Raw genomic sequence first — 18,965 nt, 5'->3', positions numbered from 1 at the left:
GTCTTTTTGAATTAGGTGTGCTAAGTATTCTAGGAAAGCATGCTACTACTCAGAAAACAGATGAAGAAGAAGGTGGGAATATTTTACAAACCATAATCATAGGATCTATGCCAAAAAGCATAGAAACATTAAAGACAAAATTTTGTTTTGGGCTTCCCTGGTGGCACAGTGGTTAAGAATCCGCCTGCCAATGCAGGGGACACGGGTTCGAGCCCTGGTCCAGGAAGATCCCACATGCCGCGGAGCAACTAAGCCCGTGCGCCACAACTACTGAGCCTGCGCTCTAGAGCCCACAAGGCACAACTACTGAGTCTGACTGCCACAACTACTGAAGCCCGCGCGCCTAGAGCCCGTGCTCTGCAACAAGAGAAGCCACCCAATGAGAAGCCCGGGCACCGCAACGAAGAGTAGCCCCCGCTCACGGCTTAGCCCACGTGCAGCAACAAAGACCCAATGCAGCCAAAAAATAAAAATAAATTTATTTTTTTAAATAATTTAATAAAATCATTATTACAAAGAAACTATTTCTATGCTATAGCTTACTCTAATACCAGCTGTTGATGTGAATATAATAAATTCAATTAAACAAACAAAAATTCCATAAACTGCAGAAATACTGTACTATACAAAATTTTAAACACAGAGGCTTATGTACAAAATTTTAGTACTAAGTAATCTCATAATTTGAAATACTTTTCAAATTTTCATGTCTCAAACAAACGTATGTACACCAAGGGGGGAAGTGGCGGACAGGGGTGGTGGTGGGATGAATTGGGAGATTGGGATTGACATATATACACTAATATGTATAAAACAGATAACTAATAAGAACCTGCTGTATAAAAAATAAAAATTTTTAAATTTTAAAAAATTTTCATGTCTCTCCTTTTTTTCCCCCCCACTACTCCCTTCATATGTGGAAATGGATGTTTTTAAATTAAGTGTAGCCCTCGGTTCTCATCTGAGATGATAGGCAGTTTCATATGGTTTGGGGGGCTTAGGGTGGTGGTGAGTTCTTAAGAGAGCATTAAGGTGAAAGGAAGTAGGGATCCAAGTACATCAAAGGCAGGACTTTCATATTTTGTAAACAGGACAGAGCAGCAGCTGGACACCCTATTATCTGCCTAGCCTATTCCTGAGTAAGAAGATAAAAAGAAGCAACTTCAAGAGAGATGAAAAGTCTTACAAAAACAGACAAAATACTATGAGTTTGTCCTCTTAATTGACTGATAGGGAAAAGAGGCTGTCCCCATGGGTCTCAGATCCAAATACTACTACTCCACTCCTAAAAAGTGGTCTCTACCAAGAGCTGACCAGCCCCTCATCCTAGCGTTCACCACAAACCACCTAATGCCTCCTCATAAACTTTGAAAACAAACTCCTTGAATTAGGTGGTAAACTCTCCCCAGTTGCACAGGATCTAGTTTCAAGAAAAGAATTCCATAATAAGCTGCATAGAAACGGTTCTCCAATCTCCCAAAAAAAGCACATTAATAAACCAATGTGCCTTTTTTAAAAATGAGATATAAATAGATATAAATCATAACTATCACTTATTCAGCATTCTTGTGCCAGGCTCTCAGTTTCATATGCATAAATTCATTCAATCCCTACAACAATTCCACGAGACAGGTACATGGTTGTCTCCACTTTACAGATGAGAAACCTGGGCTTAAGTAACTTGGCCAAGGTCACACATTGTCAAATGATAAAACAAGGATTTGAATTGAGCAATCTGGCTCCAGACTCTGTAACCTTAATCACCACTTACACGCTCCTGCTGTCAAATGTATTTAAAAGCACTTAAAAATATATCAGGAATAAAATAAGGGTCTATTACACAGCACTATCTTTTTGTCAAGCACCCTGGCTTAGAAATCAATAAAACCTCCCTATTAATTACTAACCTCCACCTTGATTTACTTTGTAAAACACATACAGCAAGCATCTTGCACGTCATAAAAAAATTTTTGAATCAGTATACTACTCTTTCTGTAAATTATAGCAATAAGATTTTAGCAAGATTTGAACACAACATAGCAATTTCCCCTTCCCACGGAGTTTGGGAAAGTATACTGTAAAGGATCCCATTTTAAAACCTTTAATACACTGAATAACCTAAGAGTTACAAAGTAAGTCTAAGTTGGCAGGCTGTTATATTATTATATCAAACTCCCCTGTCCATGGTCCAAATGGATCACTGCACAAACTTATTAGTTTGCTTTCTTGGCTTACAAAGTTAGCTTATGTAGTGATTATCTTAAGATCTTTCAAAAATTATCATTCTTCTAAAATAAGGGTATATAATTCACTACAATGTTAAACTCTTTTTCTGTTGTTACTAAAAAACGAACGGACTTTCTTCAACAACAAAACTTGTCTACAACTATTTGAAGAGAAGTTATGCTTTGCCCTGGAAATATACAGATTTATATTTCATTGGTCACTAATCAACAAAACACCTTTAATATACATTTTTCTTCACCAAAAAAGCTATATAAAAACAATATAGTCTCCACAAAGATGTTTAGGCACCAAACATTTTATTGAAAATAGCCTGGCAAATGCAAGTGGTCTCCTTTCTGTTTCAGATTAGTATTAAAAAAGAAAAAAAAAAAAAGTGTCAGTTTCTAATGAAAATGACAGCTAATTAAGTTCTTGAAAAATTTAGAGTTGTACTAGATAACAGCTAAGATAACAATTAGATATTGCAATAGTACTTAAATGTAAATAGTAAATTTGAGGAAGCAGTAAAGCAGAGTGGAAAGGGCTTTCAAGAAAAAATGTGTTGGTCAAGGGAAAAGATGGCAGACTAACACAGACTCACTGAACCTATCTTTTTCAAATCTCAATGAATTAAATAGTAGAAATAAAATTAGCAAAGAAAAATACCACCAGTGTTCTAACCTGAAAAGGGGCCAAACTTTATAAATTTTTTTAAAATGTCATCTGGAAGCAAAGTAAACATATAAAACTGAAAACAAAATATTTCAATCATCAACTCAGTGTTATCCCTCACTCCTTTGCCCACATTATCCATCCAAAATCAAAAAGAAGTACTATAAGGGAATTCCCCAAGGGTGGTTAAGACTCCATGCTTCCAGTGCAGGGGGCATGGGTTTGATCCCTGGTCAGGGAACTAAGATCCCACATGCCACGCAGCCAAAAAATAAATAAATAAATAAAAGTATGAGGATGAAAGGTGAATGGATAAAATTTCTGAATATCACAATGATAGAAATCAATTTTTATTAAAAAAAATTTTCAAACATATGAGTAACAACTTAGGAAATACAGTATCGATAAACACTGGGGGGCAGGGAAGCAACTTGAGTATAAAAAAGCTATATAATCCATGGAAGAATGAAAGTGATATAGAAATGAAGTCCTTACAGGAAACAACTGGGAGTGAACACTGAATCCACCTAAATATAGCTGAACAACAGAAAAGGGTATCTGTTGTGGGACAGGATAAAACTGCCATAAACTTGTTAAATGTTTTTTTTAATTACTTTAAAAATAGGAGTTATACTAACTACAGCTGGAGACATAGGTAAGAACTCATGTTTAACCTAATATAGATCCATATGGAAATATTTATACATATGTGTATATACATGGGTTAGTATGCACATATGCATTTCCTTGATTTGCCATCTGAGATGGTCTACAAGAAATAATAAGCACTGGCAACCAATACACCTAGCACCCCAATCTTGGTTTCTAATACCTCTCTCTAGTAAAAGGAACCAGGGCTCCCTGGAGAAATGGCTGCTTCTGGGGGTGAACAAAGAATGTTCCTCACCACCCAGTTCTACAAGGGTGAGTTGATAACCCACTGCAGCTGCTGACTGACAGTGCACCCTGGAGGAATTCAGGATGAAAAAATCAGCGTAAGGCACTCTGTGTTTTGGATAAATTAGCCCCATAGATAATTAGAAGTATACCTCAGGAAGAATTTCAATGACCCCAGATTCCTGCATCTTCCCATACACAGAAACACTAAAATTATTAACTTGAGATACTCTTTTTTTGTGGTCAGCAGTAATCTCTTACCAAGACAGATGCTTCACTGCATGTATTTCCTAGCCAAAAATCATATATAAACTGGCTTCTCCCCAACCTCTTCAGAGCAGTTTCCTCAGAGCTAAATGGCTGTCTCCCAGGCTAAAGTCCTCAGCAAGACCCTGAATAAAACTTACACTCACAACTCTTATGTTTGTATCGTTCTTTAAGTCAACATAGAAATGAGGCAGAAAATATACAAATAAGCCTGGAGCACCCTGTAGTGCCAGAAAGTAGTGAAAAAAAATTTTTTAATTAAAAAAGAAACTGATGGGGATATGTCAAAGGGACAAAGGAACAACTGAAAGACCTCCCAATGACCAAAGTTAGAACAACTTAAGTAACAAAATTAAGTTGTATTGGATTATAACCTAAAGTATAAAATTATGTCCATGCATTCACAGTGATATAAATAAATGACTGAATAAATTAATAAATGAGAAGAGACAAATCTCCTATGCAGAAAAATTCCAAATGAATTATGTAGATATTACAGTCTAAAGGAAAGGGAACGTGGGACTTCCCTGGCAGTCCAGTGGTTAAGACTTCGCCTTCTAATGCCGGGGGTGAGGGTTTGATCCCCTGGCCACATGCCTCGCGGCCAAAAAACATAGAAAAACAGAAGCAATGCTGTAACAAATTCAATAAAGACTTTAAAAATGGTCCACATCCAAAAAAAAATCTTTTTTTTTAATGTTGTGTATATTATTTGTTTGTTTGTTTATTTATTTATTTTTGGCTGCATTGGGTCTTCATTGCTGCGCGTGGGGCTTTCTCTAGTTGTGGCGAGCGAGGCTACTCTTCACTGCGGTGCGCAGGCTTCTCATTGTGGTGGTTTCTCTTGTTAAGGAGCATGGGCTCTAGGCACACGGGCTTCAGTAGTTGTGGCACACGGGCTCAGTAGTTGTGGCTCACGGGCTCTAGAGCACAGGCTCAGTAGTGGCACACGGGCTTAGTTGCTCCACGGCATGTGGGATCTTCCTGCACCAAGGCTCGAACCCGTGTCCCCTGCATTGGCAGGCAGATTCTTAACCACTGCGCCACCAGGGAAGCACCCCCCACAAAAAAATTCTTTAAAAAAATTAATTAACTAAAAAAATAAAGGAAGGGGAACATAACTTCCCACTCCTCAAGTATAGGCTGCACGTAAGTGACTTCCTTCCAAAGAGCACAGTACGGAAAGGGTGGAGTACAGGGGAGTAATTTTACAGTGGAGAAACCTGACAAACACTACTTCAGGCAGCTGATCAAGGTCAACATCAATGTTCATAAATCATGTTGATATGATATGATATGATATGATTATATGATGTGATGAAAATGGCACTTCTGTGGTCTTCCTCTGCAAAACCCATCTTCCCGGCCTAATCATGAGAAAAACACCAGACAAATTCCAGTAGAGGGACATCCTACAATATATAATGACCAGGAGTCCTTAAAACTGTAAAAGTCTTCAATAACAAAGAGAATCTGAGAAACTGTCACAGCAAGTGGAGCCTAAGGAGACATGACAAGTAAATGTAATATGATAACCTAGGTGGCATCCTGGAACAGAAATGAAACAATAGGTAAAAACAAAGGAAATATGAATACACTATGGACTTAGTCAATAATAATGCATCAATACTGGCTCCTCAATTGTAATAAATATACCATACTAATATAAATGTTAATAATAGTGGAAACCATGGGAAAACAGGGGCCTATATATGGACTCTGTACCACATGCTCAATTTTTCTTTAAGTTTAAAACTGTCCAAAAAAATTAAGTCTGTTAAGAAAAGATATTCATCAATTTTGAAATCTGAAGTCCTCCAACCCACCCCTAACACCTATCTAAAATAGGTGTTAGAAAAGCAGGGAATATAGGTATAGTAAATCTAACTGTGCTAGTTTTCTCATCTTCATGAATTCAGTAGAAACCATCAAATGTTGAAAAGAAAGAGCTCTGTATTCAGAAATGTAGCTTTAAATCTTCACTGAATCACATACACTGCATCATACACTGCAGTGTGACAACATCGATAATACTTAACCTCTAGAGCTTCGGTTTCTTCATCTATGATATGCAGATAACATTTACTTTGTGGATTTGTTGTCAAAGTTAAAGGTGATATACGAAGTTGCTACTAGGACAGATCCAGCACACTGTAGAAGCCTAACAAATGGTACAAATATTTAAATTCTTTAAGAATCTGGACTAATAATTATTTTCAATAGTTCTAAATTTAGTAGTTCTAAAAGAAGGTTATATTTATAAAAACAGAAAATTTAGCAATCTTGTTAAATATATGGTGTCTAGATAATACTTTTCCAGATTTTACCATTTCCCTCAAATAGACTGAGGAGGTTTTGGTTTTTGTTTTCCCTCAAATATAAACTATGTTTTTATATATGTGGGAAATAAGATTTTCAACCCACACTTTGTTTTATCTATTTAGCCAGCACATATGAATTAATAATAAGAGATAAAAACCTACCAAAAGGAAACTGAGAAATTCTGTCTAACGTGGAAAAACTGAGTACACCTGCCATAGATACTTTGCTTACATTTTACACAAGGGAGAAAAGGTTCAACCAGTTTATTCAAGTCAAATACGAGGTGTGAGTAGCTTTCCACTAAATTATTCATTATGGGATTGTGCTATAACCTTCCCAAGTTGGCTGAACACACGTAGAAATTAAGGGGATATTTAAAAGCTTAAGGAGAATATGGAGACTTTAATTCAATCAAATGACTAGATAGTAAAAACCAATGAGATAAATGAAAAAGTGCCTTATCAGATCATTTTCGGGAATTGTAGGGCTCTGGAAGACCTAACCAGTCAAATATCTATGGGACTACTAGACAGCAACAGATTATAACAAGGCATATAAAACACAATGAAACTGAACAAAATCAAGGAACTGTAGAATTCTACAAAAAAAAAAAGGAAGAATTCCTAGTCAAACTGGATATATGAATTGTGCAAATAATAACTAAATTCTATATTTATTTTATATCACTGTAAGGTATTTGGTGAACCCTGGTGAATACCAGGGCTATTTGATGAAAATGGTTTATCATTTTCAAAAGAGTTTTACAGATGTACAAGAATGTGAGCCATGTTTTAAGTTTCTGAAGCTGCCTTCAGAAATAAATCTGAGGATATAACTGAATTATCAAGAACAAGCCCTATTAGGTTAGCTCAGTTTTAAGAAGATTAAAGTGAAAGGAAACATACTAGCCATGGAATCTAATCGACAAATATAACTTAAACCGAAATATATAATTATGTAAAACATTCTGTACCCATCTGGCATCATGGAAGTGTATTTTCTCACATGAAACTGACACATCTGAAACCGAGCACTAACTTTAGTGATACAATTCTAGAATCAAATAGGACATATGCCCTGACACCCTTATTCTCAAGAACGATTTCTAGCACTAGCCTTCTATACAAGTCAGAAACAGATTAAGATGTATCTTAACTGCTTGTGTATCACTCCCCGGCTCCCACCCATACATTTGGCTATACTTAACCACTGCTTACAATTTTATTATTCATGTAGCCTACACACAGACTGCTCATTATGTGGCCCACTAGTGAAATCATCTGGACACCTTTACACTAATAAAACATTTCAATACCCATGGTACACAGTGCCAGGCCCCTCCCAAAAAAAAAAAAAAAAAAACAGTGCAGGAGGAAAGCTTCATGATGACTCAATACTAAACAACTCAAGGGCTAATATGATGTCACCCTCTGAAGTAACTGATTACTAATAAAAGCACAGAGACACCAAATATTAGCCCCAAATGTTTTTTCTCTTGAATTTGGAATAAAAAGTCAAATATTTAACTTATCTTTTAAAATGTGCATATTTTTGGAGCTGCATGCAGAAGTTACATATGGGTCAAATAACACAGTATCTGGGATTGCTTTAAAATTCTCCAACAGAAACAGAAATAATGAAAGAAAGGTAAATCTTAATTATTCAATCTGTTGATAGGAAAATCTTAATTATTCAATCTGTTGATAGGTATGGGGGGTTCAATGAACTATTCCTGCTACTTGTGTGTATGTTTGAACTTTCACAATAAACAAATATAACTTTTAAATAAAATACAAATGCATCTACGAATTTAGTGTATGGTAAAGGTAGCATTTCAAATTAGAGGAGAAAAGATAAACGATACAGTTAATAGTGTCAGGAGAACTGGTTAGTCATCTGGGGAGAGGGGGGATGGTTGGATCCACATGTTACACAGAAATCAAAATATACTCCATGTAGCTCAAAGATTTAAATGTAGGAAAATGAAACCATTAAAGTCACAGCAGAGGACTTTCCTGGTGGCGCAGTGGTTAAGAATCCACCTGCCAATGCATAGGACACGGGTTCGAGCTCTGGTCTGGGAAGATCTCACATGCCGTGGAGCAACTAAGCCCGTGCGCCACAACTACTGAGCCTGTGCTAGCCCGCGAGCCACAACTACTGAGCCCACATGCCACAACTACTGAAGCCCGCGCACCTAGAGCCCAGGCTCCGCAACAAGAGAAGCCACTGCAATTAGAAGCCTGTGCACTACAACGAAGAGTAGACCCCACTCGCTGCAACTAAAGAAAGCTCGCGTGCGGCAACAAAGACCCAACGCAGACAAAAATAAATAAATAAATAAATTTATTTTTTTTAAAAAAAAGACATGAACCTTTAAAAAAAAGTCACAGCAGAAATGATGAGAGAATTACGGTCATCATCTTGGAATAAAAGAAAACTGGTAACGTCAACTGTATAAAAAATAATTACTTTCTTCATGGCAAAAGCAACCATAAACAACAAATACAACAAAGAGGGGACAATCTGGAAATCATATCACAAAGGATTACTTTCCCACACAAATGGCCTACAAATTAATAAGCATCACCCAATGGAAAAATGATAAAGGGACATGGATAGGTCACAGAAAAGAAGATACAAAGAGCTCTTATGAGAAATGCAAAGACACTGAAATATCACTTTTCATTCATCAGATTAGCAAAGGAAGCAATTTGGCAGTATCTACCAAATGTCTAGAATGAAGGGTCTGGTTAAAAAAATTATCCTACATCTCTAAAACAGAATACAATACTACTTCAAAAAATAAGGAAATTTCGGGCTTCCCTGGTGGCGCAGTGGATGAGGATCTGCCTGCCAATGAAGGGGATACGGGTTTGAGCCCTGGTCTGGGAAGATTCCACATGCGGCAGAGCAACTAGGCCCGTGAGCCACAACTACTGAGCCTGTGCGTCTGGAGCCTGTGCTCCGCAACAAGAGAGGCCACGACAGTGAGAGGCCCGTACACCGCGATGAAGAGTGGCCCCCGCTCACCACAACTAGAGAAAGCCCTTGCACAGAAACGAAGACCCAACACAGCCAAAAATTAATTAATTAATTAATTAATTTTTAAAAATAATGAAATTTGTAATGAACTGGTAGAAAATGATCACCAAATCATATTGTTAAATGAAAAGGGTGCAAAACCATGTGTATTATATGCTAGCTTTTAGGTAAAAGGAGAAGGCAAAAAACATATGTATGTTTATATATGTGTATGTGTGATTATGTATGTACATTTATCCTTACAGTTCCATCTCCTTCTTTACAGAGAGAAAGAGAAATTTTAATTAACACTGGATTTCTTCAGAAAGACTTATTAGTTGAAACGGATGGAGACAGTACTTTATACCCTTTTGTTCCTTTTGAATTTTGTGCCATGTGAATAAATTATCCATTCAAAAACATTTTTTTTAATATTCTAGCTCTAATCCAAAAACATGACAGTAATAGTAAACACTGGAGTCTTGGTTACATACACTATTAGTTTAAAGCTGAAATACAAAACAAATGTCTTGGTCCTGGGCCACAAAGAAAGCCTTACCTATCCAAAATATACTAATAAAAAGTTGGCCTCCTAAAAATGATACTATCACTTTAAAATAATCTCTAATTTGCTCTCATTCAGACTATTAGAATTCCTCCTACATCCAAAGAGGTAGCAGGCACAATCAACTGCTCATTATATTTACTAGTCTATATTATCAAGAAACAATGCATGGTTTGCCTGCAGTCTTTCTCTACACGAAAGTAAGATGATGAAATGGTCACAACTGGAAGAAAATTATTCTGGGGTGGGTAGATGCGCATTAACATACTTTCTCAGGTTAGAGAGGAGGCAACAAAAACCAAGGCAGTTAAGTGGTTAAAAGAAAGCAATCTACAGCAAAGAAATGAGGGAAAATTCCAGAGAGGCATGAAAGATGAGCCCAGAAGTTACTGCTGATAAAATAAAGAGGTGGTCATCGGTCACATACAAAACTAACATTGTATATGTATATATAAATTCAACAGTATATTAACAATCTGTGTGAAAATGTGGAATGCTGAATACAGATTTCTTTAGGTGTAATCAATGCATATATGGATATTTATTTTTATGTATTTTGGGGGGGGATTTTTAAATATGCACTAAAATTAACTGTTACCATGTATTTTTTAGTGTATCACTGTCAAGGAAATTCCAGAAAGTACAGCAGAAAGACAAAGAGAAATAAGAGAGCAAAGTTAAAAGGCAAAGAAGTTCAGTCCACAAAGACTAACATATATAATAGGATTGCCAGAAAAAGACAAAGAAAATAAAGGTATAGAAATAAAGAATAAAATTTAAAACATTTTAGAGCTAAGACAGGAACCTTCTGTCTGACAGAGTGCTAAGTATGGTAACTCAAAAATCATCCACACCTGGAAATACCCTTCTAATATTTCACACTGAGGCTAAAGATAAGGCCCTAAATGTTTTCTAAAAAAAAAAAAAAGATACCTACAGGGACTTCCCTGGTGGTGCAGTGGTTAAGAATCCACCTGCCAATGCAAAGGACACGGATTTCAGCCCTGGTCTGGGAAGATCCCACATGCCATGGAGCAACTAAGCCCATGCGCCACAACTACTGAGCCCACGTGCCTACAGCCCATGCTCCGCAACAAGAGAAGCCACTGCAATGAGAAGCCCGTGCACTGCAACCAAAAGTAGCCCCAGCTCGCCCGAACTAGAGAAAGTCCGTGTGCAGCAACGAAGACCCAACGCAGTATTATAAATATTATAATATTTATATTATAAGTAAATTATAATATTATTTATAATATTATTATTTAAATAATAAAATAAAAGAAAGAAAGAAAAGATACCTAGAGAGAGAAAAAAACAGATTGTCATCAGACTTCTTAACTATTAGACTGAATTCTAGAATGAAATTAGAACACGCCCTAACACCATACACAAAAATAAACTCAAAATGGATTAAAGACCTAAATGTAAGGCCAGACACTATAAAACTCTTAAAGGAAAACATAAGCAGAAAACTCTATGACAGAAATCACAGCAAGATCCTTTTTCACCCACCTCCTAGAGAAATGGAAGTAAAAACAAAAATAAACAAATGGGACCTAATGAAACTTAAAAGCTTTTGCACAGCAAAGGAAACCATAAACAAGATGAAAAGACAACCCTCAGAATGGGAGAAAATATTTGCAAATGAAGCAACTGACAAAGGATTAATCTCCAAAATCTACAAGCAGCTCATGCAGCTCCATATCAAAAAAACAAACAACCCAATCCAAAAATGGGCACAAGACCTAAACAGACATTTCTCCAAACAAGATATACAGACTGCCAACAAACACATGAAAGGATGCTCAACATCACTATCGTTAGAGAAATGCGAATCAAAACTACATTGATGTATCACCTCACATGTGTCAGAAGGGCCATCATCAAACAATCTACAAACAATAAATGCTGGAGAGGGTGTGGAGACTGCACTGTTGGTGGGAATGTAAATTGATACAGCCACTATGGAGAACAGTATGGAGGTTCCTTAAAAAACTAAAAATAGAATTACCTTATGACCCAGCAATCCCACTGCTGGGCATATACCCTGAGAAAACCATAATTCAAAAAAAGTCATGTACCACAATGTTCACTGCAGTTCTATTTACAATAGCCAGGACATGGAAGCAACCTAAGTGTCCAGCGACACATGAATGGATAAAGAAGATGTGGCACACATACACAATGGAATATTACTCAGCCATAAAAAGAAACGAAATTGAGTTATGTGTAGTGAAATGGATGGACCTAGAGTCTGTCATACAGAGTGAAGTTAGTCAGAAAGCGAAAACCAAATACCATATGCTAACACATATATATGGAATCTAAAAAAAAAAAAAAAAAGGGTTCTGAAGAACCTAGGGGCAGGACAGGAATAAGGACGTGGACGTAGAGAATGGACTTGAGGACACAGGGAGGGGGAAGGGTAAGCTGGGATGAAGTGAGAAAGTGTCATTGACATATATACACTACCAGATGTAAAATAGACAGCTAGTGGGAAGCAGCCACATAGCACAGGGAGATCAGCTCAGTGCTTTGTGACCACCTAGAGGGGTGGGATAGGGAGGCGCAAGAGGGAGGGAGGGAGGGGATATGGGGATATATGTGTATGTATAGCTGATTCACTTTGTTATAAAGCAGAAATTAACACATCATTGTAAAGCAATTATACTCCAATAAAGATGTTAAAAAAAATAGACTGAATTCTAAAAGGAAAGAATGCCTCAAAGATCTGAGGGAAAATCATTTTCAGTCTAAAAAATTATGCCCATTCCAAAAAGTATGAAACATGTTCAGTCATGCTACCACAGACCTCTTCTGACACAATTATTTAAGACTGATTCTAAGTCAAAGTTGCATTTTGTTGCCATATTTCCCTACCTTTTATATTTTCTTAATTTTTGTTTTCATCATCTGGGTAAGATTTACTCACAGAAGGGAGAAAGGGGGAAAGGAGGGGGAGAGAGAGGGATGGAAAACCCTAACCTGATGATTACTTATTGGTCCTTTAATGAGCCTGGGCAGGAGGGGTGGGTAAAGAGGACACCAGACAAAAACACAACCATAAGTAATTTCAAAGTCAAAACTATTAAAAAAATAATAATAATAAAATTGTTCCAAGAGCCCAGATGGAGGGAGCAAAAGAGTCACAGCACACACACTTACTGCCCCCACCGACACACAGGGCCGTGAGGACTAAACCAGTGACCCCCCAACCCCAGCAAGGCCTGTAATGTATGCTATAGCCTCACACATGCAGCGCAAAACTTTATTTCAGAACAGAGTCATAGACATGAAAAGGAACAACTTATAAATGTCTAACAACTTCAAGAGTTACTTTACTGTACAAAAATAACTGTCCTAACTGTCCTAAATCCTAGTTTGTGAAAAATCATTCTTATAAAGGTTTCTGCCTCATTGTGAGGACAGCTTTTCCAACCCTCAGCACGCTAGCTGCAATCGCAAACCACAAACACCAGTGGTTTAACAGCATTAAAAACAAAGCATATCATGCAAATCTTTTTGAATAACTTAATCAAGGGTTATTTATTTTTTAGAACGCATTACCCCTTGCTAAGAGTATGTAAAGACGCTAAATCATGTTCTTTTCTGATCTGGTTTCCCAAGGTAGCACTAGCTCCAATTGTTTGACTAAGCCACTTGTAAAGTACTTGACTGCAGGCAACTTCAGACATACTCTCATTTACTCCACGTTCACAAACTAAAAAATAATTGGCTTTCTCTCTGCTGGTGTCAGTCATAGTTTTAACAGATAGTGCCATTAAATGAGGAAGGTACGGTACTGAATACAACTACTGACTAACCATATGCCAGCAACAAAATAGTGTTTTTGTCAAGGATATAACACAATGGATTTTATTTAATTGTTTGTTTTTAGATGGAGTAAAACATAGTACAATGCAGTTATATAAACTGATACTTACTTGGAACCAGGAACAAACCTAAAAAGTACTAAAAAAAGAAGATCTTCAATTTCTTAAATTTTTTGATTTCCTAAAGTATACAGAATATACCAAAGAAAACAAAAGTACACAATTGCCAATATCACTCTCACAATCAAACAATGAGAATTATTTTTATTAGTTTAAGAACTTTTCAACTTTGGCCACAGGGTTTAGACATTACCAGAAGCCATAATATCATTTATATGACGAGCACTAAACTTCTCCGTTCTTCAGTAACCTTCTGTCTGTCCACATGGTGATATTTACTACACATACGTTAATTTATTTCAGGAACAAGAGAACACACTCAGACTTAAAGTACTATGAGCTATCTATTAAGAGCTATCTCAGTACACCATTATTTAACATTCTTCATAATGCAATAGGCTTAAACAAAAGAATACATGCTGGCATTGCATGTATTCAACTCTATTCTTACAACCACTGCCTTCTCAAGAAAAAACGGTAGCCACCACCCCGTCATAATAACTCTGTTTTTATAGTGTTATTTAATTGTGCTTCGGGATCACATGATTTTGTTTGGGAAAGGGACTCTCTGAATCTTTCTTCTGTAATACCAACATTATGACTCCAAGTGTTATCTGATACAAAAATCTATCACAGATCATTTACAAGAATGCATAATTAACTGTTTAAAATATGTATTTAAAATTATGTAACTATTTTATTTAGAAATATGGCCACTTCAACAAAAGAAGTGTGGGCATTTCAACAAAAAGTACATTAGTCAGAACAGGGAAAACACAAAACCTGGGTTAGACAGGCTACTCAGTCTATACTTCCCTTTTTATGTTAATTTGGTGACCAGAAGAAACTGAGATAACCTACGAACTACTTTCAGTTCTTCAGTTTTTGCTCTTTACCCAAGGAAAAAAGTCTTCATGTATTAACTTCAGAAAAAGCAACTATGAACACACAACCCATGTGATGAAGTATAAAGAATACTTGCCTATGAGTCAAAGTTCCAGGCACAATCCCTGCTCACTTACTAGCAGTGACCTTAAACAAACTACCTAAGCCCTTATATGCCTCAAAAATCTCCACCTTTAAAATGAGATTAATACCAAGTACCTCACAGGATTTGTCAAGAGAAAAAGATGAGATAATATATGTAAAGCACCTGGCATAGAGTAAGGCAAAAAGAATGCAAAGAAATAAAAACCTCATTTCATAAGAAGCACACCAACAGCCAGAATACCCTTCAAAACCACAGTGGGAGCCACAGGGTTTTGCCATTTTCACCCTGAATTGAAGTCGATTCTATGAAAAGTTTCGTGAAAGTTAGCTTTTTGCTCCCCCATTTCTTACTCAACTTTTCTGCAGCATGTGTGGATCAACTCCTTCAGCCTGATAAATTCAACATACATAAAACAGATCTCAAATCAATAAGTAACAAACACAGAAATATATCGTGAAGACAAGACCTTACGAATACTGGGCTTTAAAAGCTGCTCTTTTGATTCTTTGCTTTTTTCATCCTGCCTTTATTTACAAATGATTCTTTGTGCTCAGATAAACTCTATTCCTTCTCTATCACCTTGAAATTCTATACATCCAGCCTCCCTTCGAACACAAACCTACAGAGAAAATCAGGTCAGTCTTATCTGCTTTCTCTATTCTCTATGTTCTACAATTTATAAAGAAAAACTCTGGACACACACAAATCTTCAATGACAATGTATCTTGCCATGATTAAGAAGTGGTTATAAATGGCTAAAAACAGGCTCCTGGGCTTCCCTGGTGGCGCAGTGGTTGAGAGTCCGCCTGCCGATGCAGGGGACACAGGTTTGTGCCCCGGTCCGGGAAGATCCCACAATGCCGCGGAGCGGCTGGGCCCGTGAGCCATGGCTGCTGAGCCTGCGCGTCCGGAGCCTGTGCTCCGCGACGGGAGAGGCCACGACAGTGAGAGGCCCGCGTACCGCAAAAAAAAAAAAAAAAACAAAAAAAAACAGCCTCTCATTATGCAGAAAGGTTTACTTTTACTTTCTAAATAATCAGTATGTTTTGTTCTGTTTAATCTTAGCCTATTAAATGTTAATGAATATGCGGTCTCAAACACTATACTAAAAGCTCCCACCTGAAACCACCGAAAAAACATGCAAACTATATAAAACAATAGTTTTTAAGATACTGAACATCACACTGTGAAGGACAATGAATGACCCCTGAGAGAGGGGATACAAATGAGATGGGTTCTCAATTGCCCCAAGCTTATTGCCCTCCCAGAGTGTCCAGTCTGAGTTGTATTTGACCAAGACAGTCCAGAGGAATCCAAATTAAGAGTTAAGGGTCTGGGGAAACCAAGGTTTGCTATGATTTGCAGGACAGAGAACTGGAAAGAAGAAAGCTACAAAGCAAGAGAATTCCAGAGGTCTGCAGAAGGTGCTCTTCAAATACTCAGCTGAGTATCGAGAAGTGCAAACATGTGAGGAAACAAGCCAAATTTAGAGAAAGAACAATCTCAAAAGAATGGAGGTTAACAGTGCCCAAAGCTCACTCAGGGTTGGGAATAATGCCTGTTCTCTCCAGCCAGATGGAAAACCTTGATGATTCATGGGACACTGGGTAGAGTACACAGAAGGGTCTTGCCTCAGCAGAGCCTTTGACCAAGCATGGTCATGCTCAAGAGGATCAAACTGCTTCCAAGTAACTTAACTGGATCCCATAACAAAGCTCAAGAATATTTACAGGAATACGAAAATACCCACATCCAACAAGGTAAAATTTACAATGTCTAGCATCTAATTAAAAATTACCAGGCATGCAAAAACTAAGAAAAATAAACCCATAATGAGGAGAAAAATCCACAAATCAAAACTGACCCAGAATTAACAGACATTACAATTGGCAGACAGAAACATTAAAAAGTTATTATAACTATATTATATATGTTCAAGAAATTAAGCATAGACCTGAAAAACCAAAACCAAACCCCCCCAAAAAAATTGAAGCTCTAGAGATTAAACTATCTCAGCAGCTCTGGGTTCTTTATCTGGCAGAGTGACTCAAACATTCATTCTTTTTATTTCTGGCTGCAACACATGGCATGCAGGATCAAGTTCACTGACCAGGGACCGAACCCACGCCCCCTGCAGTGGAAGCACCAAGTCTTAACCACTGGACCGACAGGGAAGTCCCCAAACCTTCATTCTTAAAAGATCTGAGTCATTAATCATTCTGTCCTCTTTTGGCTGACATAGTTTTCCATTAATCTTTACTACTGTGAATAAAAATACTAAGAGGAACATCCCCAAAATCCCCTGGATTCCAGATTTTGTCTCCTTGACTCCCTAATATAACAGCGACCCAATTTCCCCTTGGTAATCAAGAGCGATCACTCCGGCGAGTAAGTTAGCCTCTTTTTTCACCACCTGTTGGTTCAGTGGCACAAGGACCCCAAAATGGCCAAGTAGTAACTGCATCTTCCAATTCAGTGGAGCCAGTGTTGTTTCCCCTAGTGGAAACATTCTCCCCTTGGAGACTAAGATCTCCAAAATAGCAGAGCTCAGTATTCCCAAAACAGGTAGCAAAAGTTCTACAAGTGTGTTATTAGGTATAACAGAAATGTCCCTCTCACTTCAATCCTTGATTCCCAGAGACATGAATTCTAACTATGAGAGAGACAGAACCATGTAATTCAAAGTATATATTGCATCCTATAATGCAGAACCCCATCCTTTCATAGTACTGTCTCAACTGGTGCTGCAATGGAGTATTCAGTAAGCCATTCCACCTTTCAATTAGGTAAGCCACTTTCAGGTAATAGGGTATGTGGCAAAACCAGTTAATTCCAAGGACAGGAGCCTATTCTACACCTATGTTGCTGTGGAATGAATGCTCTGATCAGAAGCAATGCAACACAGAATGCCATGACAGTGGATGAAGTATTCTGTGAACCCAGATGGTGGTGTTGGCAGAAGCATTATAGGTGAAAAAGCAAATTCATATGCAGAATATGTGACTATTCCAGTGAAGATAAATCTTTGTCCTCTCCATGATACAGGAGGTCTGGTATAATCAACCACCAGCAGATGGCTGGCTGGTTCCCTTGGAGAATGGTGCCATGTCAGAGACTCAGTGGTAAACCTGCAAATTAGGCGCTCAGCAATAACATTAGCCAGGTCAGCCTTGTTATGAGAAAGTCCGAACTGTTGAACCATGAACCCTCCGGTCCTGCCAAAACAGCCACTTTTTCATAGGTCAACTGAGCAAGACCTAGGGTGGCTGGAGAAAGAGGCTAACTGACATCCACAGAATACATCGTTTTGTCCAACTCATTAGTAAGAGGCTTTTTTGCAGTAGATGCCCTTCAGTGGGCATTCGCAAGGGAAACAGTCTTCACAGTCTGTGAATATTCAGAGTGGCCCATCCACACACCTCTTCCCTAGACTTCCTTGTCACCAATCTTCAGATTCCATTCCTTCTAGACAAAACATCAGCAACTGCCCATTAATCCATGTAGGTCTTTATCTCTGGTCATCTCCCACTCCAAACATAGCAGGCAACAAAATATACTGCTCAAAGTTTGCCCACTGATGCCCCTTCATCACTGTCGTTCATGGTTAGTCTTGAGTGGGGCTTTAGTGCTGCAGTATCTACTTTTGAGTGATAGCCAGCATATCATGCGGACTCATCTGTAAACCAGGTTGAAGTTTTCTTCTCCTTTGCTCAACTGATCATAAGGAGGCCATAGGAATAGACTGAAAAAGCAGCAGCAACGACCAAAAGTTGGCACTGAAGGCATCGGAGCCACCTACTCATACAACATACTTATACCTTCCAAACCTGCCCGAATTTGGTCTGTTATATACCATTTCCATTTGATAACAGATTGCTTTTGTTCATTCCCAATCTCTGGCCAAATGGGTTAGGCAAAACCCAATTCACGGTAGAAAGCTCAGGCCACATGGTCACGTGATACCTCATGATTACGTATTCAGTCTCAAGCAAGGCCCAATACGAGCCAGGAGCTATTTCTCCAAGAATCATTATCTGCAGAAGAGGGC

General features: G+C 37.8%; 1 protein-coding gene and 1 pseudogene across 1 annotated transcript in view; both read right to left on the bottom strand.

Moving 5' to 3' along the window:
- CDKAL1 (CDKAL1 threonylcarbamoyladenosine tRNA methylthiotransferase) overlaps nt 1-18,965 on the bottom strand; it is a 648,803-nt gene that overhangs the window by 579,306 nt on the left and 50,532 nt on the right. The window lies entirely within an intron of this gene.
- LOC149748144 (prothymosin alpha-like) overlaps nt 1-18,965 on the bottom strand; it is a 74,057-nt pseudogene that overhangs the window by 19,064 nt on the left and 36,028 nt on the right.

This window comes from Delphinapterus leucas, chromosome 10, assembly GCF_059928025.1.
Source record: "Delphinapterus leucas isolate spDelLeu-1000000601 "Yukka" chromosome 10, BTC_Dleu_Yukka2, whole genome shotgun sequence".
Lineage (NCBI taxonomy): Eukaryota > Metazoa > Chordata > Mammalia > Artiodactyla > Monodontidae > Delphinapterus > Delphinapterus leucas.
Note: the sequence above shows the minus strand (reverse complement) of the source record. Positions and strands in the feature narration are given on the sequence as shown.